The 23,250-nt window shown below is 38.5% G+C and overlaps 1 long non-coding RNA gene across 1 annotated transcript in view; it reads left to right on the top strand.

Annotated features, from left to right (window-relative positions):
* Positions 1–23,250, top strand: part of LOC116963245 — a 71,676-nt gene that overhangs the window by 12,582 nt on the left and 35,844 nt on the right. The window contains exon 3 of the long non-coding RNA XR_004408047.2: positions 9,936–10,077. This is a non-coding gene — a long non-coding RNA (uncharacterized LOC116963245). The remainder of the gene's footprint in view (positions 1–9,935; positions 10,078–23,250) is intronic.

Raw genomic sequence — 23,250 nt, 5'->3', positions numbered from 1 at the left:
GTTCAAGAGAACTTGTATAAATAACATTTGTGTTACTAATAACAAAAATAGAATTTAAAGACAATAACCTTCATTAAGATTAATTTAAAGTTGCAGTCAGTGTTTGACTATACGTCTTCATAGATAGATAGATAGATAGATAAAAGTAGTGTTAAAGGTTCGGTAGCCAGATCAGTTCTTGGAGTAGTCCCCCATATAAAACATCCATATTCTACCCCTTTCATTTCAATTTTCTAATTCTTTTCCCTTAATTCTCCCTCAAATAATAGTTTTAATTTTAATATAAACTTTATGACGTTGAAGAAAATCATGGTTTTTACATGAAAAAATCACGGGTTTGTAACCATATGATGGTTAACAGTCAGATCAGGTACTCTCTATTATTGCATGAGCTAAAACCCAGTCTGAAACACCAGTTACAGGCACACTGTACGTAAATTTCAAATCTATCCCACAAAAAGAAAACAGTAACAACTGTAGAAATTAGTTGGACTATTACTAGAATTCACCATACTTAAGAACTTTTAAAAATGGTTAAGTTGATCAGATTATTTAGATAAAATACCAGTGATTCTATGTCAACAGTTATCCGAACCTTATGCCTGTTGTCCTCTACTTTTCAAAATTTGCTTGATTGCAGCACAATTTCAAAATTCCTGAACTTCTGCAAAGCTGCACAGTTAAGCAATATATTTATACAGTGATTTTGTAGTGGATTTTTTATCATTTTGTGATATGAACTGCACTGAAATGAGCAAAAACACAACTTGGCCTATCATCTGGGATGTGTCATCTTGTCTCAGTTTCAAAATACAGGTGACCAGCCTCTCAGATCAATAAGAGGCTTACCACATGTGTCAAAGTGCTGTAGTCTCTCTCACATTCAACAGCCACACAATTCTGTTTCCACACACAAGATGTTCTGACTCTGTTAGAAGAAATGGAGAAGTATGTTTGATTCACAAGAGATTTACATTGTCTTGCATACCATCCAAATAAACAGCCCATTTCTGGAAATAAGGGCACATCCATTCATTGATATATAGATACTGGATTCCAAAAGAAATGCCAGGCATGTTTATCTCTAAGTGTAATGATGTTGTTTAGGAGAAAAATAGATAGACAGACAGACAGACAGATAGTCAGAATGCAAAAACAAGACACAGCAAGTCTGTGGAATTTTGTGACACCAGCCACCAGTTATCCTGTAAGGCAGAATAGATTAAACAATAAGGAACATGACCTGGAACAACAGACCGAAGCCCTGTGCATTGAAAAATCAATCATCTAAGCCTATAACAAGGCATGTGGCTTCACAGCTCCAAGGTTTTTTGTACATTTGAAAGCACCTTAAATATGAAATTCATGACTTGAACCCATTTCTTTAAAATTATGTGTGGTGGTTAGAAAAATCAAACACTTTCTTCTCCCTTCCTGCCTTTGACAAGAAGTCACGGACTTTTTATTTTCTTTGTAATAAAAATATCTTTACAGATGTCTTCCAGACTCTTGTTAAAAGCTGACATTTGGAAGTCTTGTCCATCAATCCCAAAGTAATTTCCAAACTCTTTTTTTCAGACAGAAACATGCTATTTTCATAATGTTCAGTTCCTAATTACTAGTGAAACATCCAAGCTTTGATTTTAAGAGGTTAGCTTAATGAAAATGTTATATTATTCAAAAATGTTACTCTGAAAGACTAATACCCATCATTTCTTTTTATTAAAGTTCTAGATGTGCTAACATATTTAGTGAAATCACTAGCTTTTTTAGCTATGATCACTGTTAAGCACATTTGTTGTTCAAGTATTGTTCCTGTGTATCAGCACTATTTAAATAAAAAACAAGGTGAGCAGTAGATTAAGAAGTAAGAATCTAGAATTAGCAAATACACTTGTACTTCAGTTTCAGAACAACAGTTCCAAATTTATAAGATGCAGGTAACCAGCTCAAGAGAAAATTCAACAGTTTTTATGAAAATAAGTAATCAGTAATATAGGAGTCTAATATTTGATATGAAGCTCTGAAAACTATAGATTTTTAAATTTTTTTTTTTATTCATTTCTAAGTACGCTGAATATCTTTATTCCTATAAGATAAGAGACTAAGAAAAAGTTTAAGAAGAAGTTAAACATTTTATTTCATTCAAAATCCACTCATATATCCCACTTTTACAGAGGCAAAAAATAAAAAATGAATGTGACATACTATTATTACTTTATAACCTTTTTTCTTCAAATTTTCAGTGGAAGAGAGTAGGAGAATCATTTTGCTAATAGAAGAAGATGAGGGCAGTTTGAAAAATGAGAGAAAGTTGGATTTATTTTTTTTCCCATTATTTCTCAATGAAAAAAGCTTGTCAGTAGTTTTTTTGTCTGTATTGACTAGAATATCCATATAAAATTATTTTCTCAAGTGTTTTCTATCACTTTTATATTCATATAGTGTTGCTCAAGATATGTTAACTGCAATGTCTATGCTAACTGAAGGCCATTAGAGACACCTAGTTCTCTTTGTTGACTATGTGGAAAACCCACAAACATAAATTAACCTGCCAGATATTCAGGTGACACAGAGCACATGAGCAGCCAGAGTCTGACTCCTGCCCTTGACCATAGCTCTGCCCTCTGATCAGGTTTACTTGGTGTCCTGGGTTGAGTGAGTGGTGGAGTTTTTTGGTGGTGGGGGAGGGGGCTATCAGGGCGGCCTCCTGTGAGAAGCTTCTCGAAGCTCCCTCAGCTCCAAGTCAGCTCCACCTCTGCACCAAAACTGAGCCCATCAGCTGCGCCTCTGCGATAACGTATTTAAGAAGGGACGTGGTGACGAGCAGTGGGACTTGTGAGGAGGAGTTGGAGCAGCTGAGTGAACACCAAGGTCAGTGGAGGAACGGAGAAAGAAAGGAGGGGGGAGGTGTGTGGGAGCAGAGACCCCCCTGTATCCTGTGGGGAAACGGCAGGGCGCCCCCCCCCCCCCACCACCCATAGAAGGATATGGTTAAGCAAACACTGATATATGGCATGAGGGGGGGCCCACATGACCATTTACAGTGTTTGTGACCAAAAGCAGCCAGGATCCTGTGGGGAGAAGCAGCTCCTGCTGTTGTAGTTCAGCACTGGGAGGATTGCAGCATGCGGGGATGTCCCATGCTGGAGCAGCTCGGGAAGGGCTGCAGCCGTGGGAGAGAATCCAGTCAGAGGAAGTTGGTGACCCACGACAGAGCAGTGTGGGGAACACTGCAGCCAATGGGAGGAACTCATGTCGGAGAAAGTTTGTGGAGGACTGTCTCCTGTGAGAGGGGGACCACGATGGAGCAGAGGGAAGAAGTTCCAGAAGCTCTCCCCACTGAAGCTGGAGGAAGTGGCAGCACTGATTGCATCCCCCATTCCCTGCCCCTGCGCCACTGGGGGAGGAGGTAGAGATATTGGGAGCAGAGCTGAGCCCTGGAAGAAGGGAGGGGTGGGGGGAAGGTGTTCTCAAGATGTGGCAATGCTTCTCATTGTCTTACTCTGCTAAATGTTGTTAGTGCCTGTAATAAATATATGTTCTTTTTTTTCTTCCCCTAACGAGTCTGCCTTTTGCTCGTGCCCATAAAGGGGGATTTTTTCCCCATCCCAGTCTTATCTCGAACCCCAAGCCTGGATCTCTGTTCCTTCTTATTGATGGAAGAGAAGGGAGAGAGACTGGCTGCGTGGTGGTTGGCTGCCAACCAGGTTCAAACCACGACACTTGACTGCTCTAATTTGTGAGATATCGGAGCCCTGAGATACCTGACCTGCAAACAGTCTGGGATGGTCTTTAAAATAACATTTTTTTTTTTTTTTAGTTTAGGTTCATGGGTATTTCAACAAGGAATCTTGAATCCTTGAAAAAATACTACAGCTAAAATGGAGGTTTATGCACTCAACGAGAAGCAGTGCTTTTTGAATACAAGAATTAAATTGACAAGGGTTCAGTATCTTCTGAAGGAAAGATACAGTTTTTCATGAAGGCTGTGTATATGCTTTGTAATGTTGGCGGATTGTCCTGATCAGATCTCAGAAAGAGCCCTATATGATTTTCCCAGGCACACAGTAATTTTGGCACATATCAGGAAAAAGCCTTAAATAGTGAAAGCTATTAGAAATCTACTAATTCAGTAATATGTAAAGTCAGTGAAAAAGTCTGCATAGAAATTGTTCTGCTCTGTATAGCAGAGCTGCATGTATTTTTCAGTTGCACAAAATTTCACTGCACAGTTTCCATTCAAGTCAAAGGGACTTGCGTGTGCCTAATTCCCAGAAAGTTCACAGAAAAAATATTCTAGGGACAGCACTAATAAAATCAGAGTCATTAAAATCTGTACTCACAGTTTGGCATCAATTTTTCATTTACCGCAAGACCTTGGACTGTCTCTCACTGTTTCTGTTAGAAATAATTATGTCGGGTCACAACAAAAAGATTCAGCATGATGTATTTCTTGTCTTCTACAATGTGAGCTTGTTAATGTTTGTCACATGTAAGACCTTTATGACTTTTTTACTGGTTTTATTCAAAAAACATACCTTAAGATTGTCATTTTAATTGCTTCAAATGGATTACCTTTATAAATCCTCTTTCTATGAGCACTGATAAGCTGTTGTTTCCACAGATGGGTTATGGTCATTTTAAAAATAAAGACTCTAAGGTCTTTTGAAGATGAGGAAAAGAGAAACTCCTCCTTACATTAGGTCTAAGCGAGCATCAAAGCAACAGCAAATGCTGCTTGCAAGGTATTCTGTTCTCTGTAGACTCCTCTAGACAACTTATTTTATGTGACAAGTCACCGATAGCTGAAGACACTGAGGAGATCTTTAGGGTATCAGGAAAACAACCAGATGGAATTGCTACTTCCTTGTCTATCTCAGGAAAGACAGGATATTTGCTGCAACTGAGGTTCCTTCCCTGTCTCAGATAGACACCCACCCATGGGAGGTTTTATTTTCAAGTGTCACCTTTTTTGAATGTTTTTGGTTCTGTGTTATTCAGGGTGTTGCATCTCAGAAGAAACATTTTCTGGGATGTTTTATGACTTTTTTTTTTTTTTTTTTTTTTGAGAAATAAAAACACATGGCAGATTATGGATTACCTATCCTTACTAGGTAGCACATCCCACCTTCAGTGGTGTTCAGGAGTTTCTTGTGGACTGTACTCTCTCTGAATTTGCTCTCTGAATCAAGCTTTGGCTGTTCTTTCACATATGGATAAGACTTGTTTGTTTGTGTTTTGTTTTCATCTCTGTAGTCTTGTGATCATCTGGGTATCTTATTTCATCATTTTTCCTTGATAGCTTTTATGTCCCCCTTCACCTTTCTCCCCCATGTTCTTCCCCTTCATCACTTTTTTTCTGCCCTTTTTCTGCTACCATTCTATTCTCTTCTCTTCTCTCATGCTTTTGCTCCTTCTCCAGTTTCAAGCTCTCTTCTTTATTTTCCTCTCCTGACCACTGTATATTAATACTGTCTCTTTAAATGCAAGGAAATGAATTCATGATGGGACTGTGTTTCAGCCTGTATATATTTTTGTATATGTATGCATAAAAGTTACATATTAGCAGTATCATCTAGTATGTATACCATGGTACTAAGGTGTTACTGGTTAACAGGATAGTCTGTGTAACTTACTGAGGCATGGTTTCTCTTTCAAAGTTTGCCAGAAATGCCTACACAACTCTTCTGTCTTGCCCTTCTTAGGGCACTTCACACTCTCACAGCTATAGGACCAGAGGTATGGGGAATGCAGAGCTGTTATGCAAAGATCACTGAAGGACTGACACCACTCTTGTTCTGGACACTGAAGAAATGAGGGGAAATGGCACAAGTATGTGTCTCAGCAGCTGTAGAGTTGCTTGTGTAAAAGTCCTTATTTGCAGAACTTAGGGGTCTCTGGAACACATGCTCTTCATGAAGCAGAGAGGTATGGAGAGATTATAAGAGGATAGAGAAAACCTGTGTCTCCTTGGTCTTGTTTTTGCCACCATCAGAAAATTCCCCTGCTAGCTTTCAAGCAAAAATGGAGTGCAGATATTTAAGGGAGAGGAGGCAGTTCATCTGTAAAAATAAACAGAGTAGGGAAAGCAGTAAATTCTTAAAAGCTTAGAATGAAGTGAAGAATTCTTAGTTTTATTTAAAACTTAATTTTTTTAAGTGTTTTTCCTGTTTCATTGTCATTTCAGTGTAAAGTTATGGCCAGAGTGGGAAGGTGGGGTTGCACTAAACCTGTGAAAACTGATGACACTTCAAAAAGATTCCAGTTCTTTGCAGGAATTACTTTAACAAATGTGATGTCTTGACTCCTCTGCTGTCTCATGATTGCATCTTCTGTCTAAAGTTTGTTCTAATTTACTTTGTGCAATATAGGCTCTTTCTGTTTAGCTCAGAACATGTAGTCCCTATTCCAAGTGCTCATACTCTTCATAGGCAATGAGTTAAATGTCTACTGTTCATCAAACTGATGGCATCTTCAACAGTTCTCCTAGGAGCCAGGGAGAGAAGCACCAAAGAAAGGTGGTGATCAAGAGTAGGATGATGGGTAGCACATGGTAGGTAGACAATTCACTGATCACAGCTAATGACATTGTGTTAAAACATCAGTCAGATTTTAGATACCTCCATGTAAATCTTGACCCTGTCTGATACCACCAGGACCTCTAATCACAATGTTGTGTATTTAAATGGCCTCATTAACAAGTTACTGGCTAATCTAAAATGAAGATCCTACTTCTTATTTAAGTGAGTTCAAGGTGATTGCCACTGCCCATGAAGAAAGCTAGGTTCAGAGTAGTCAAGTCTCTTCATAACTTCTTTTTTTTTTTTTGCAAACTCTACAACTAAACAAATTATGGCATCTGTCTCTCTAACGTGACAGCTAATAAAATTGATTATCTTAGTGAAAAAAATATAGTTGGGAATTGATTGCACATAGAAATGTTAATGAGAATTGAGTTTAGTGCTAATCCTATTCTATGAGTTTTGGAAAGTTGGTAATCTGAACTCAGAAGCCAAACAAACACGGGTTTGGGTTGTGTTTTACCTTCTACATACCCCACAAAGTGTGTAGAATGACTCTGTCCCCACAGAAAATCTGACTCCTTGTAATCCTGAACTGTACCTAGAGCATATACAGCATATTAATTCTGGCCTTGTTTTTTTTTTTTTTTTATTATTTCTTTTATTTGTACACACTCATGTCATTATACTAACAACTAACTATTTTTTAGTAAAACAGGTTTAAGTTCTTTCATCCTGATTCTAATCAGACATGTAAGATTTTGTCAGAGAAGATAATTAGGGTGCATCATTAGCCTCTGTGATGCCTATATTAATTGAACTGTATTTCTCTCCTTCTTTACAAATTATGACCTTATTTATGGATGTTTCTTCCTGGGCTTTTCTCTGTGATGTTCTCAATACATCACATCAGTTACAAAATGCTTTGAATTTCTGTTGACTTTTCAGAGTCTTGAAAGCACTTGGAATCTCATGGGATGCAGGCTCCAGAGCAGACTATAAAAACACATCTACCTTGTTGCTCTAGCTAAAGCTCAGCTGCCTGAAATCATTATGCTGTGATCCAGTAGGTACTTAGCTCCAATTTTCTCTACAAACAGTGCCACATTAATCCAGATGTGATACATGCTGATCTTTGTGTCTCAAGCAGTCCAACCTGCAATTCCACAGCAGACATTGGAATGCTATTTCTAGTCAGAGGAAAGAAATAAACAACAGCAAATATAGATACCAAAAGGATTTGCAGAACTATATTTCTTAGAATGAAACCTCTTGTCTGAAGTTGAAAGTACCAAACTTCATAGGATTTACAAACTACTTTCTCAACAGCCTCTGGGATTTAGGTTCCTCAGGAGGATGAATGATTTCAAGCAATCTCCAACTTTCAAAGGAGTAATACAACACTTTCCTGGTGGTAGATTTTTATTTTTGTTGCTGTAAGATCTGAAGAAGGATTTCTTTCATGCTAGAGACTTTTTGCAAATGTTACAAGGGATGGTCCTTTCTCCAAATAACTTAAATCAATCCTTGACTCAGTTCCCTCTTATACTTTGATTCTTTTAGTTTATTTTAGGCAAATAAATCTAAATAATGTAGTAGATCAATATTTCTGAGAAAAAAACCTGAGTTTCAATGGATCTTAGTGTATTGACTTCCACGCCTGATTATGCTACTTACCTGTAAACAACCTCACTTTTATGATGGTAAGGCAAAACATGCAAGTTTAGTTCTCTTTAAGAGACAAACTTGAAACCATCTTTCAAGTATTAATATAATAAACATCTTTGAAAATTACTATTATAAATATAATATAAAATGTATAATCATGAATATTTATACAACTATGTGTTCAAGGAAAGGAAAACAGTTAGAAGAAAGTGTTTTGGCTTGGTTTTGTTTCTTTTTTCGCACGTGAATAGAGCCCCAAGGAATGTAAAGTCAACTTTTAATTCTGCCTAGCATCAGTTAGCACCTTTCATTGTTCAGTCTGGGGTATTTCTGACTAAAACAGGAGATGACTGAAAGAAGTATAAAATACAGAAAGGCTGCTGCAAAGAGGTAAAGACCAGCCTCCTTTCCATTCACTTTGGATCAGGCAAGAAGCAAAGGGCATTGTCCACATCGAGGCAAGTGGGTTAGGCACTGGGCTGAGTGGGTTCCTCTAAAGGTGAAGCACAGGGACCCATTCCCCTGAAAGGCTGCAGAGGTCCTGTCACTCAAGGTCTCTAACAGCAGTTTACACAAAAGTCTGCCAGACATGCTGCTGCCCTAGAATGGACTAGCTGACCAACTAAGATTAATTGAACCCAGTTCTTATTGCCTCAGTTTCCTTTATGCTTCTTCTCTTCATAAACAGCTGATTACTATTGCAGGTTTCAATCTTACCTCTGCCTTACAGCAGAAAGCAACCTGCCAAAGTTGGAGTGAAAATCTGGGACATCAGAGATTACAAATCCATTTCAGTACAATATCCATTTCAGTAGTTGGGGAAAAAAAAAATAAAATATTGATCTCTCTAAGTATTTTCCAGAAACTTCACTTTTTATAAACAAGACATAAGCTGGAAATTTGGGGAGTTTTCATTGTTTTTTCTCTGCAAAACAAAGGCTATATCCATAGCTTCAATAGGATAGAGAATAAAAGTGACAGCAAGGCTTAAGTGGTGCTGACCAATTTGACATGAAGGAGGGACAAATCTTTCACAATGTGCAGCAATGTTTGTGGGACTTTTCGGAGATGGGAGGTATGGGCATGAGGGAAAAACAAAGAAACCCAAGCCCAGAGAATTTGTCAAAGAGGAAAGGATAGTCCACCTGACAGAGAGATGGAGATGGCACTTTGTTTGAAATAGAAGAAGATGTGAATTTTTGCTTTTGGTGTGCTTGCAACTGTTTCAAAAGTGTCCCAGTCTTCATTCCTGCCGCAGCTTCTCTGCCTGTGCCACTCCGTTCTCTCTCAGCTCGATGTACAATTTCCTCCTCCCTCTGAAGTTTTCAGTAGAACTCATGGCATAATAGACCCAACAAGGCAAATGGGGAAACCTTGCAATAGAGGAAGTGCGTACTAATAATATTCACACAGGTAACACATATATACCCTCTGTCATAAAAAGCAGCAAAACTCTACAATGTTTTCATATTAGGAAAAGAAAAAGTCAAAACAGATGAAGTTCAGTGATGGAAGTAATGTGAGAGAGGGATTGTGAAGGAATGTTAGGATCAATGGTGTCATATTTATGACTGAAAAAGAAGGCATAAATTAAAAAAAAATATATCATTTCATTATTATAATGAAACAAGTACAAAAGGTAATATCTATGTGTTAAGAACATACTGCTTCTCCCTTGTCTTTATCACTGGCTAATGATCAGCAAGTCCATAATGTTTACCTAATTCTTTCTTTTCATGTTAGGTAGCACGTTTAGATGTGCTTTCTGTTCTCTGAAGCCTACCACATATGGAAATGACCACAGAACAATGTTAACCAGAACTTAACCTGGCCTGCCCTTGTGAATAGAACTGATCCCATCTCGCAGCACCCGGCTCCAAGACAAGTAAGCGGGAACACTATTTCCATGTCACTAATATGCGTCATGTATTCTTGCACAGTTGCTCAACGTTCATGCAGAGGGGACACTGAGAGGGAGACTGCTTTTGTTTCATCCTCCCACAGAATTTCAGTAATGTAGAACACCCTAATTTCTGGAAGTATGTTAAAATCCTCACCTAAATCCTTCTAAAAGTAAAGATTATCAAACTATAACCTATGGCCATTATGGCAGGAATTGAAAACTAATTGAATTGGCCATGTTCTTATTTCTTTTGTATGAGCAGAATACAAAATTTTTTTTAAAAAGGTTATAAGTGCTTGTCAAGGGCACCCTGTGATTGGAAAAAGGTTTCCTTTGTCTAGTGTGAACAAAGCTGGTGGCTTGGAAGGATTGAAAACATGTAGGTCACAACAAGCCCTGCACTAAGGGCTCAACTGTTATCCTGAGAGACATAGTATAAAGTTGCAGATGCAATAAAATGCTGATATAAAGCTCCCATTTAAAGCAAGTAGCATTTGGTCTCTAAGAAAGTAGTTGGCCTTGCACTGGATTTATTCTTCTGAAGTAAGAGAATTTTTATTACTTTCTGTTTCATCTTGGAAAGGGAGGTTAACGTTTCATGAAGGAGATAATGAAAACTACGTAGGGAGTCATCAGACAAAGAAAGTTCTAGAAGCTGCATTAAAAATATTTCCATCTCTGCTTGACTCTTATACATGTGAATCACCTTTTTATCACCACCTTTGGAAAACTGACAAATTTAATATGTGTTCAAGCTAAGCAACTGAGGTGTGTGTAACACAGAAAAGTGTGGAGGGAGATTTCTTTGAAATAAAAGTGCTCTGTAGAACAGAAAATATTATAACATAAATTTCAAAGGAAGGTTTGGGCAGATAACATATTTGGACTTTGCAGGAACAGCCTACTAATAATCAGTATTGCTAACTGACACAGGATGATGTAGATATACAGAACTGAAAATAAGTACATTTACAGTTCAGATGCTGCTTTAGTTACAGTATGCTAAGATTCTCCTTTATATTCATCTGTTCTTTATGTTGAATACGTATTTTTTTTTAAATACTGTTAGAGGTTGAGGAACAGAAAAGTTGATTCCCAAATAATATTTAAATTTTTAGCTAAAAAGCATAATTTTATAAAGCAACCAAATGCAACCAAATTTTCTCCTTGCAATATCTAGTAAAATTTTTAATTCTCTAACTTCTTTAACTTCTAATGTCTCTCAAAACTAATACATCTTAGTTTTAAACTCTAATTTTCAGCCTAATAAAGCATATTATTTCAAACTTCAGCTATAATGTTCAGGTTAAATTTCTACCCTGGGCAAACAACCAGTAATTTCTTGATTTAATAACAAAGGGATTCCTGATGTTTCAGTTCCTAAAGCAAGTATTTGGATTTAGATGCCTGAAATACACTTTCTGTGAAATCTGGTGTCCTGGTTGGGGCTGGCATAGAGTTCCTGTTGGTTTGGCAGCGGGAGGAGTGCTGCAGCACACTGAGACCCCAGGGGCTCCCCAGGTCCCAGAGCCCTCACCTGTGTGCGGGGGCGGGGGGAGCACAGCTGGAGGGCTGGGCCCGGATTGGCCGATAGTCCATGTCATGTGACATTATGCTCACTATATAAAGGCAGGAGTGGGCCAGCATGGGCTCTCACTTCTGGGAGTGTGGCTGTGGTGCCTTTGTGTTTGGGATCACTGGCTGGGAGCAGGTGGGTGTGGGTCGGTGGGTGGTGAGCAGCTGTATTGCACATTACCTGCTGATAATGCTGTCACCGTATTGTTCTGTTACCGTTATTAAACTGTTTTTATCTCAGCCCATGAGTCTCCCTTTGCCCCTCCGATTCCCTCCCCATTCCCAAGTGGGGGGGAGGGTGGGTGAGCGACTACGTGGCGTTTAGCTGCTGAGTAGGCTCAAACCACCACATCTAGGGAAACTGAACAGACATGTTTGGTGTTCCAGGTCTTTGTAAGGATGTACCTAGATTGTTATGATCAATGTGACTAGGTTATTTCAACAGAAATCTTAATTTACATTAAAATATTTGTAAAAAGCATATGACTAAGGATTAACTAGTCCATATTTTTAAGTACTGGGCTTTTTGTACTAATGGTAGCCACTAGGATCAATTTTTTTCAGAAAGGTATTACTAATAAATACTTGATGAGAACACTGATTTTTCTGCTTTTGTTTTCTGACTGGTTGTTTTTCTACCACTGTTTATAAAGCAAAAAGATTTCACATGCTACAGAAGTTGAGGCCTGAACTGTTTTCTGTGAAAGAAAACTTAGGAAGCTGCAGGAGATGATACACTTCACCTTGGAAAAATTCTGTTGTCTAAATTAAGTTTTCAAATGGAAGTAGTTCAGTCATACAAATAAGGTTATGCTCTTATTCACATCCTAAATGTTTATTAATACAACTATGTTCTATATTGCCTTTGTTTGGTAGCTAATACAGTTATCTCAAAGAGTAAATTTCAAAGCTGAAAGGTGGTCAATAGTCACATTTTGTGTGAGGCCCGGGTTTCTTTTAGACCCCTGCATCTGCCATGGGTTCAGTGAGATTTTGGGTATAATTCTGGGACTTCACAGTTTGTGGTGGTGGCAAAGTTGTGGATTAAGGAAGAGGATGGACCTCTGTTATCTTCCCTGGGGGAGGCTGGGTGTGCAGTGGTAGCATGTTTGTTGGTCATACTCCTCTGAGTAAGAGAAGGAAGGGGTCAGGTGAACTCCCATGTTGAGTATGCCCAGGAGAGGAAAAGCTGTAACCCACAAAACGTGGTAACAGGGAGAATGACAGCCTCAGCACTGAGGACCCTTTCTGGGAACTGGAGGCCAAGGCAGATTTTTCTCCCACCCAGCTGCTGAGTGGACAAAATACAAACCTAAAAGAAAGGAGCTCTCTTGCTCCAGTGTGCAAGCAAGATGGTTATAAATTTTATTTATTTCCATTGCCTTTAGAATTGATGGATTCCATGTTTTTTTTTTTTTCCCAATTTAATTGTTTTCCCTCATTTCATATTCTAATAAGACTTGTCTTCTGAGTTAAAAAGCCTTTACTTTGGAGGACTTGTAATGAGAAAAGCTTAGGCAGATCCACCACAAAGTTGTGGCCATCTCAGAGGTCTGTCATACCCACATAATGCAATACAGAGTTGTTTGTGGGAAGACAGTTTGGTGACTTTCACACTTCAGGGTAGCATGTTTGACTTGTATACAAATTTCTGTTCTGGCTTAACAAAATTGCACATCTTTAATTGGGCTATACTAAGATGCTTCCAGCTTGGTGGATATAATGTGAACATGTACATCTATGCAGATGAAGCCTATAAATAGTTGCTATTTTCAGTACATTAAACATCTTTCCTCTTAAATCTTCCAAAGACTTGTGGGTGAAAACACACTCTTTTCTTTTTCTACTGCAATGACCTGAGTTATGAATGACATGCAGCCGCTGTGTTGAATATTGGAGTAAAGTTTATTTGACAGCCAGCTGCAAGGGAAAACACTGATTTAAAATATTGTATGGTTGAATTCAAGGATGCTTGCATTGTACTCATTTTACTCATTTTTATAGCTTTTTTTTTTCCCCCTCAAAGCATCAATGACACCCTGGGGTAGTTTTGCTTGAGGAAAAAGTCACACTCTTTGGGATCTTATTACCTGGAATTAACTTTAAATCGAAACAAGCCACCTGCAGCATGGCAACTCTTGAAAGTTCTCTGTGTGTTCATCCGGTACAGACTAAAACAGTCCATCAATTCAACCTTGTTATTCCTCATTAAGCCACTTCCCTTTATAACTGTACCTGTAGAATGCTGTATTTCAAATTAGCATTCAGAATTTTGAGCAGAGATACCACAAAGCATTGCTCAGATGTTAATCTGCATGTGTCTGGAGATCAATTCTTTTTCTTGCTGTACAGGTAATCTTCCATGGAAAGCACTGAAATCACAGTTTAATTATTTTTAAGCCTAATTCCTATAACTCTTCCATCTTCACTGTAACATCCATCTTGCTATTTTATGGTGCCACTTACAGAGTGCCAGTAGGTAGTGTAAAGGAAATATCAGTCAGCGCTGCATTCTTTGTCTAAACAAGTTTCTGCAAATGTATCTCAAGCCATGGAGTGAACTGTGAAGAAGGGTGTTCTTGGGCTCTATGGTGGCTGAAGCTTAATCTAAACAGATGTTATTTCCTCAGCATCCTGGAGTGGCACCATCTATAAATGGCTGCTTTGGGGTTGCTATCAAGCAGCACTGAGCATAAGAGGCTAAAAGTGCTGCAGGCCTGACAGGCTGAGCGCTTGGTAGCATTGTTCTGGACATAAATCCACTTTCCTATTCATGTCCTCAGACATTTGCTAGGAGACCCACCCTGAGTGAGCAAACGTGCACTGCCAGCTCTGTCCAGGAGATTGTTACCAGTAACTACTAACTAAATCACAGAATAGTTTAGGTTGGAGGGCATCTCTGGAAATCATCTAGTGTTTAAGCCAGGTCAGATAGAACAGGTTGCCCTGGACCGTTTGATTTCTCCAGGTTTTGGGGAAACCCAGTTGAGTTTCTGAATATCTCCAAGAATGGAGATTACACAACTCCTCTAATCAGCCTGTTCCAGTGTTTGACTGCCTTCACAGTAAAAAAAGTGTTTTCTTATGTTAATGAAATTTCCTGGTTTTGTGTTTTGTTTTGGGTTTTTTATTTAAATCTGCATCCATTGCCTCTTCTCCTGTTCATATAACTGAAAAGAGTCCATCTCTCTCTTCTTCATTCCCAACCATCAGATATCTGTAAACATTGACAAGATCCCCCCTGATCCTGCTCTTCTCCAGGCTGAATATTCTCACCTCTCTCAGTCTTTCTTCATGCAGAAGATGCTCGAGTCCCGTAATCACTTTGTGGCCCTTCGCTGGACTCACTCCTGTAGTTCCATGTTGGTCTTGCATTGAGGAGCCCACAACTGGATCCTACACTCCATGTGTGGACTCACCAATGCCAAGGAGAGAGGGAGGATCACCTCCCTTGACCTGCTGTAAACATGTTTCCTAATGCAGCCCGAGATGTTCTTGTTTTCTCTGCTATGAGACCCAGTTTGAGGCTAATAGACCTTGTGTCATAATTGAGGTAGAGATGTGAGGTTCCACAAACGTGTTAATATTCATAGTTATAAAACTAGGCAAAACTGGTCAGATTAGAATACCAGAGGAGGTGCCATTAAAAGATCACTTGTGCCTATCTTTTTCTGCCTCTTTCCCACATACCTCAGGCTTCCAGGTCCATCAGTATAAAGTGTAATGCACTGTGAAGTTGAAAACCCTTATTGATGGAATATTGCAATTTCAATTTCATTGAAACATGCAGGAAGGAGTTAAAAATCCATTTGATTTCACAGTTAGGTGGGCTTTTAAGAAAATTTCAAGTCCATCTTCCTGCCCCCAGAGCAATTCTTCATAACTGTGTCATTCCTGATGTGCTCTTGTCATGGTTTGAGCCTGGTTGGCAGCCAAACACAACACAGCTGCTCGCCCACCTTCCCCCACCTGGTAATGGGGAAGTAATCCAAGGGGCAAAGGGAGACTCATGGGTTGAGATAGAAACAGTTTAATAACAGTACTAAAATAAAATGGTGACAGTATGAACAGGTAATGTACAATGCAATTTCTCACCACCCGCTGACCGACACCCAGACCGTTCCCAGCCAGCGATCCTGAAACACAAAGATGCCGCAGTCGCAATCCCCGAAGTGAGAGCGCGCCCCTTCCCACCCACCCCTCCTTTATATGGTTAGCATAATGTCACATGACATGGAATATCAGCCAATCTGGGCCCGGTGCTCCAGCTGTGTTCCGTTCCTGCTTCTTGTGTGCCTGCGCACAGGCAGGACACGGGGAGCTGGAGTGTCCTTGAAATCTCAGTGTGCTATCAGTATTCTTCTAGCTACCAAAAATGAACATGAACTCTATTCCAACCCAAACCAGAACAGCTCTTTTTGTAAAGACCTCCAGAAATTGAGACAGGAACATTTCCCCAGGCAATCTTTACTACTGGTGTTCCTAAACCATTACTATTAATGAGGTCCATCATTTAATGAGATTCTTTTTTGACACATCTTAGGACCATTATTGTCTGTTTCACCAGTAACCCTTCCTTGTCACCAGACTGTTGTATTTGTTTATTTGAAAAGCATATATTTATGGTTTATATTCTTTTCCTTGATACTTCATTTAAGCTAAACAGTAGGCAGGGTCCTAATTAGCTTTGAACTGATAGGCCCAGAGCTCCACAAGCTCATAGTACCTATTTAGACAATAGCATCTGTTTTAAAATAACATGCAGTCATTCTATCTAATAGAGATGTCATACCATGTTGCCATGTAAGGTATGTGAAAGATTAACTGCCCTCAGTCTATGAAAAAGAGATCAAAGGCAAATGCATGCAGTATTTAAAATCTGAATTAATAGATGAAGTAAATTAGGTATGAACTCAAACATGAAGTGTTTCCTTTAAGACTGGTATGTGAATTATGGAAAATAGAAATGGGATGGAAGACATGTGAATCTGAGCACCCCAAAGTGCTAGGACAGACATAGGGGCTAGAGACTTTGGACTAAAGAAGCTGGGAGAAAGATCATAGGGTGGGAGGGAAGATGAAAGAAAAGGCTGTCTTAGGCAATGTGAGAACATCTTTGTCATAGGAAGGAATGGCAGTATTGGAAGATTGACGGTGATTGAGAGACGCGACTCTGGATGGGTGTAAGTAAGAGGTTGAGAGTTCGGAGTTGAAATCAAAGCTGAAGTCGAAGTCATGGTCAAAGTTACTGCCGAAGTCATTGCCAGAGTCATTTATTGTCAACAATCCTTCTACAATTATACAGTCTCTAACAATGCTTGTCAACATTTGATTGGTCACTACTCTCTGTCCATAGTACACCAGACAACTCATTTGCTACAAGTTAGTTACTGCTATCCTAAGCCTATTGGTTAATTAAATCTTACAAACACAAACACAATGTTCTATACACTTTTAGCTCAAAGCAGAAAACTTCACTGTTTAAGAAACGACTAGATGTTTTCCTTCAACTGTCACCTAACATGTTGTCTTCAGACAAAGCTCAGCATCCTTACCTTGTTTTTCTACATTCCTGTTTGCTGCTCCCAAGGCTTCTGGCTGACCAGGGTCAAGATGTCCTCATGATTCATAAGCTGTACAGCTCTCTCAGGTCTTCTTGCCAGCCATCCTGCTACAGATTATCCCACAGAATTTATTTCTAAACAGAATTAATTTTGATTTAAATAGAATTTATTTCTAAAGGAAACAGTTGTGAGTTAAAAGAGATGAGATTTCCTGTGCCTGTGGGGAGGGAGTCAAAATCAACAGTCATGTAACTCAGGGTAATTAAGTATCTGTTAGCTTAAGAAGAGACCAGTCCAACAATGTAGGGGAATGTGTGAAAATTTGATAGAGATGTTCAACAAAAATTTCTACTTTAGATATTTGCAAATATTGCATTTGCTCTAGGCTGAGCCATCTGTGCATGAATGTATGTGTACTTTTATTAGCCAGACTTCTAAAAGGTAACTACTCCCGAAAGATTGCCTTTTGCAGAGTTGTCATTACTATGATGACTATATTCTTATACACATATAAAATATATATTTGTGTGTTCTGTAGGATATATTATTAAGGAAACAGTCTTGCAGATTTCCAAATGTGCCTAATGATACTTTAAGGATTGCAGTTTATTTCACGAGTATTATTTTCAAAGACCAGACTAAAGCATCAGGTAGATAGCATTATTTCAAATACTCAAGAAGTCTCTACTGTATGGGAGGTTGTGTCTGTGAGAGTCTACCTCAAGAGAATCAGAGAGACCAGATGTGTCAACTGAACACAGATTGATCATAAGTTTACAAAAGAAAAATTTTCATTTCAAATTTTGGAACTAGGACAGCCCTTAAATATCCTAATTCCAAGAATAACTCCTACCCTAAAAGCTTTTCTGTCTAAAAGCCAGTATTTTAGAAAACATGAAGTACCTTTCTTCAATGAAAGATCATTTGTCCTAAAACATTTATAATAAAAGGAAATGTTCTGATTCTAATGAAGAGGTGCAAAAAGACGCAACTAGGCAGTATGGCAGTGGTGCTAACAGGGCAAACATTGCTTTTTGCAGACACCAACCCCAACCATTACTGTTGCTTCTGTTGATTTTGCACCCGACAGCAGGACAGCATGTGATGAGCAAAATTACTCCTGGCTTTCTGAAGCCTACATTGGAAAGCAGGGACATCACAAAAGAACTAGAACTGTTTCACGTTACGCATGCATGAATTCAAATAATGCAAGTAGAGCAATTACAGGACATAATCCAGCCAGCTGAAAAACTGTATCTTAACTATACAGTTCTAGCTGAGGTATTCCAGTCAATAAGCACTTAGCTAGAGGCAACTGTGTCTCAAAACAGGACATTTTTCAAAGTTAGTTTTGAAAAATAGGCCCTTGAGAGATACTTTTTTAGATACTTCATGATTTAAATAAGGCAATTTGTAAAGGAATATCTATTGCCCCAAGATTTGCCTACACTCACAAAAGACAGAGCTTCCCTATTTAGGAACTGGAGCCTTTGGCATATTAAAAGAGTTATACATAATTTAACCTTTTAACAGCATATTTTAAATCACCCACATAAAACTATCTGTACTGTCACTGCAGAGCAATCATATTAATTCTAAAGTCATATTCAGACTTGTTTTTCTTTTATCATGTTTTCTGTAGACACTAGTCTTGATTTAAAGTCATTACAAAACACTGCATTTGAAATCCATGGTAAGATTGTTTCCACCAAATCATTAAACCTTTCCTAGTAATTTTGATTTTGGGATAAGAAGGAGAGATCTCCACCTCATTTCTAGTACATTTACTAGAGAGACTTGAGTAAGGAGCATGGAAGACAGGCATAAACAAAGAGAGGGTTTATTTAAAAAAAAAAAAATCTTATTTGTTTGAAACTTCCTTGAAATATTGACTTTGGAAAATTTTTATATCTAGTTAAATTTTTATGCCTAGTTAAATTCTGAGAGTACAAACCATCCTGTACTTCTCTCTCTCTGCAGATCATAATCTGATTTATATGTTCTAATACTGACAATTTGGTGGGATTTTTTTCTTAAAATTAGTTCCTACATACTATAGGATGTATTTATATTAACATTTTAGCTCAGATCAGGAGCTTACTTTTGAAGCCAATTTACCAGCTATCCCTGCCTGCTGGTAGGGTTTTGCCACTGCATGTGCTGTATTCCTTTAAGAGGTGACTAAACTAGAAGATGCACACTTAATGTACTCCAACTATTAAAAGAAGTTTAATTCAACACCACACTAGAGCTACTCTAAAATAAAATCTATTGACATGCATATGAAGTGGTTCGTTGTACTGAACTGCTTGAGTTGGGCTACAAGGTACCATACAGCTAACATAGATACAACCAGAATTTGTTTAAATAAAATAATCTCTTCCTGTGGAATATTTCTACCTCTGGACACAACATTTATATCAGTATGAAATCTTTACTAGCTCTAGAAGGGATTTTCTTAATAGGGAGATAAAGAAATTCTCCATGAATGCAGGACTGTAGGTGCAGAGAACACTCTTTAAAAAGATTTAAATACAAAGTAAAAGAACATTAATCTGTACTGAGCATAAAGTTAGGAACTAAAACTATTCTGAGTGGCATTTACTGATGATGCAAGTAATAGTACTGTGTTCACTTCTTAACATTCAGATATGTTTTCAAAGGAAGAAATTTAAGGAATGGATTCCATATATTTAATTACTTATGTCACAACTCTGCTTTCATTGGGTATACAAACTCAGCATATGTTTCCATGGTTCTGCCCTGCATATCAGTAGATGACAAAATTAGAGGTTTCCTAGAAAACAGTCAACTCATCAGCAAAGTGTGGTTTGAGCCTGGTAGGCAGCCAACCACCCCACAGCCGCTCATCCACCCTCCCCTCACACCTGGAAATGGGGGAAGGAATTGGACAAGGAAAGGGAGACTCACAGGTTGAGGTAGGAACAGTTTAATAATGGTACTAAAATTAAAACAATGACAACAATAGAAAATATAAATGGGCAATGCACAGTGAAATTACTCACCACCCGCTGACCAATACCCAGCCCATTCCCAGCTAGTGTTCCCAAAATACCAAGATCCCTCAATCACAATCCCAGAAGTGAGAGAGAGCCCCCCTTCCCAATCACCCCTCCTCTATATAGTGAGCATGACGTTCCATGATATGGAATATTTCATTGACCAGTTTGAGTCTGGTTCTCTGGCCGTGCTCCCTCCCTGCTTCTTGTGCACTTGTGCACTGACAGGACATGGGGAGCTGGAGAGTCTTTGAAATCTCAGCAGCAGCTGAAAACATCAGTGCGCTATCAGCATTCTTCTCATACCAAACCCAATGCTGAATCCAAAACACAGCACTATTCTAGTTACCAGAAATGACCATTAACTCTATTCTGGCCCAAACCAGGACACAGACATTTGTAATTCATTACATGAAATAGTATTTTACCTTAAGAGGTAAAGTGGATTAGGCATAAATTTGAAGAAGTCGGTCTCTGCCTTAGTTATGACAATCACTTATGCACTTTGTATGAAAGCATCTGAGTTAATCTAACTTTATATGTTCAGTTTCCTCTTCCAGATCAAATATAAGAATTGAATAGTTAATGTTTTTCAGCACCTTGAAAAAATACATGGGACTTATTTGCTATCTTGCATCATTACAAATTCCAAATATTGAAGATTATTTGTGTGATTCAGTTGGCTTTATCAGTATCTAACAAACTTGAAGGACTTAATTTTCATTATTATTCTGTCATACCTCCAAATCTGCTAGCAGTATTGGATCTTAATTACATCTCAGACATACAGAAAGGTCATTCCTAAAGCTGCAAAGGAATGTTAGTTAATGCATGAATCTTCCTCAAAGATCCTGATAGAAGTTCACTGTCATTTCTCTCTGATATCCTCTGCATTGACTAAGCTTCTCTGGCTGCTCCAACTGGAAGCTGGAATGACCAGCTTTAGAGAAATCTTCATTGGTGAAAGGAAGCTTCCCCACCCCTCTTCAGAAAGTCAGGATAAAACATGGTCAGAGGGAAATTGAAGTACCTGACAGAATGAAGTCAAGAATTTTGGTTACAGAATAAAACTGAAAAGCACTGGATGGCTTTTGGGGTAAAAGTCAATCCAGAGATTTTACAATTAAATAAAGGACTGAAATCAATCATATAGCACAAGCTATAAACCATAATGGACATGTAAGAGATCTTTATAGTTTTAGTTAGCACAAAAAGTAGAAAAACATTAAAAAGCAGGATTTAGCCAGAGCTTTTCACCTGGATATGGCCCATTTCATTACTGTTGGATTATGTGATAAAGCTTATCCGCACACCCACAGTGGAGCAGACAGACAATGGCAGGAGGAGGAGCCCAAATAATCCCCTGCCTGGCCACTCTCAGGCACATCACAGGGGCCATCAGTCCAGCAAAGGCCCATCTGCAGAAGCCCAGAGGAGCACAGTGACCCACAATGGCAGGGGGAACCCAAATTAAGGACTCCCAAGGAACGACAGTCTTGTCCAGACACCTCCCATAGTTGTTCAGGAGAGACATCAGCTCCAGAATCCAAGTGTGAAACCCATCTCCATGAGTCATGGGGAACAGCTGTACAGTCACCTTTTGGACTAAGGGTGTTGCTGCCTATATATATGTATATGGTATATGTATTCTCACTGGTGGACCTCCATCCTGTCTAGCCACAGAGGGGATCAGGATGAGGCCATTGGTGTTGCCTGTCTCCACAAGGGTACCGTGGCTTTCTCTCTCTGTGATCTGTGTGTACAGCTTTGTCTACATGTATATACATAGTGTGTATGTGTGCTTTCATGTGTGTGCCTCTTGGGAACATGTCTTCAGTATTGGTGCCAGTAGACCTGGAGCTTTGGAGCAGCAGCAGCCTTGCTGCTCTTTATCTGTTGGATCCAGAATGATATATTTTCTGCTAACAAGTACCTTTTTTTCTTTCTGCTGATAGTGATACAGAAGTTAGAGCATGAATATAGTTAAAATGCACTCTAAGGTATTATTCATGCAAAATATTCCTTATAACTTAAAACCTGATATATTTGTTTAATATTACATAATTTCTCATCTTGCAAGAAATAGAAAACCCCCACCTTGATCGTTAGCTCTCATGAGAAGAAGCAAGGAATCAGGAAGGAGGCATAGCTCTCTACTTAGAGTTTACAGTTAAATTTGGCATGCAGGAATAAAGCTGCTCCAACTTTAAACAAAAAGATTTATCTGAAAAAAAACTAACAAAAAAGTATATTGTTGAGGGGTAGTTCCTGAAAATATGCAACATGCTCAACTTTTACCTTCATGAAAGATCTAGGAAAAAATCAGACTGATTTCAAAGCTTAGGCAGGAATGATACACCAGAGAAGGTAGCTGAAGGATATGATCAGCGACAGTTACTCTGAACTACTGTTTTACAATAAGTTTTGGTTTCAGTTACACTGAGGAATGGAACTTAAGTGGTTTCATCAATCAGTTGTCTAGTGCTATTCTTCTATCAAAATGTTTGTGGGGACATGAAATATGGGGAGATACATAACATAACTCCCACTCCTACTTCTACTAAATATGTTAAAACTCCCTTAACTAGATCAATATATAACAGGTAATATTTACATATCAATTAAAAAAAAAACCTGCCTAATATTAATTTTACTACAGAACCTGTATGCTAAAGTGGTAAAATTACCTTTCTCGCATAGACAGAGCTTATAAGAAAATAGCACTTTTAAGATAATTAAAGTTTACTTGGTTTTAGTCTCCTTGTTAGTAGAGGGGATAAAATAGGGACAGGTGGCAACATGAGTGAATTAAGATAACAGCAATTCATATTTGGAAACTTACTTTAGCATAAATTTTATTGTTAAAGTGACTTCTCAAGCTTCACTGGTTTTATTTGTAATCACCAAAGAACATCTTTTGCACTTACAGAAATTAAGGACAGTTTTGTTGTAAATGTTAAACAAGTGTGTGTTTTCAGGATAGATGTCCAAGTAGC

Source organism: Tyto alba, unplaced genomic scaffold (assembly GCF_018691265.1).
Source record: "Tyto alba isolate M040663 unplaced genomic scaffold, T.alba_DEE_v4.0 Super-Scaffold_27, whole genome shotgun sequence".
NCBI classification, from domain to species: Eukaryota; Metazoa; Chordata; class Aves; order Strigiformes; family Tytonidae; genus Tyto; species Tyto alba.
The sequence above is the reverse complement of the archived record's forward strand: the minus strand, read 5'-3'. Positions and strand labels throughout refer to the sequence as shown.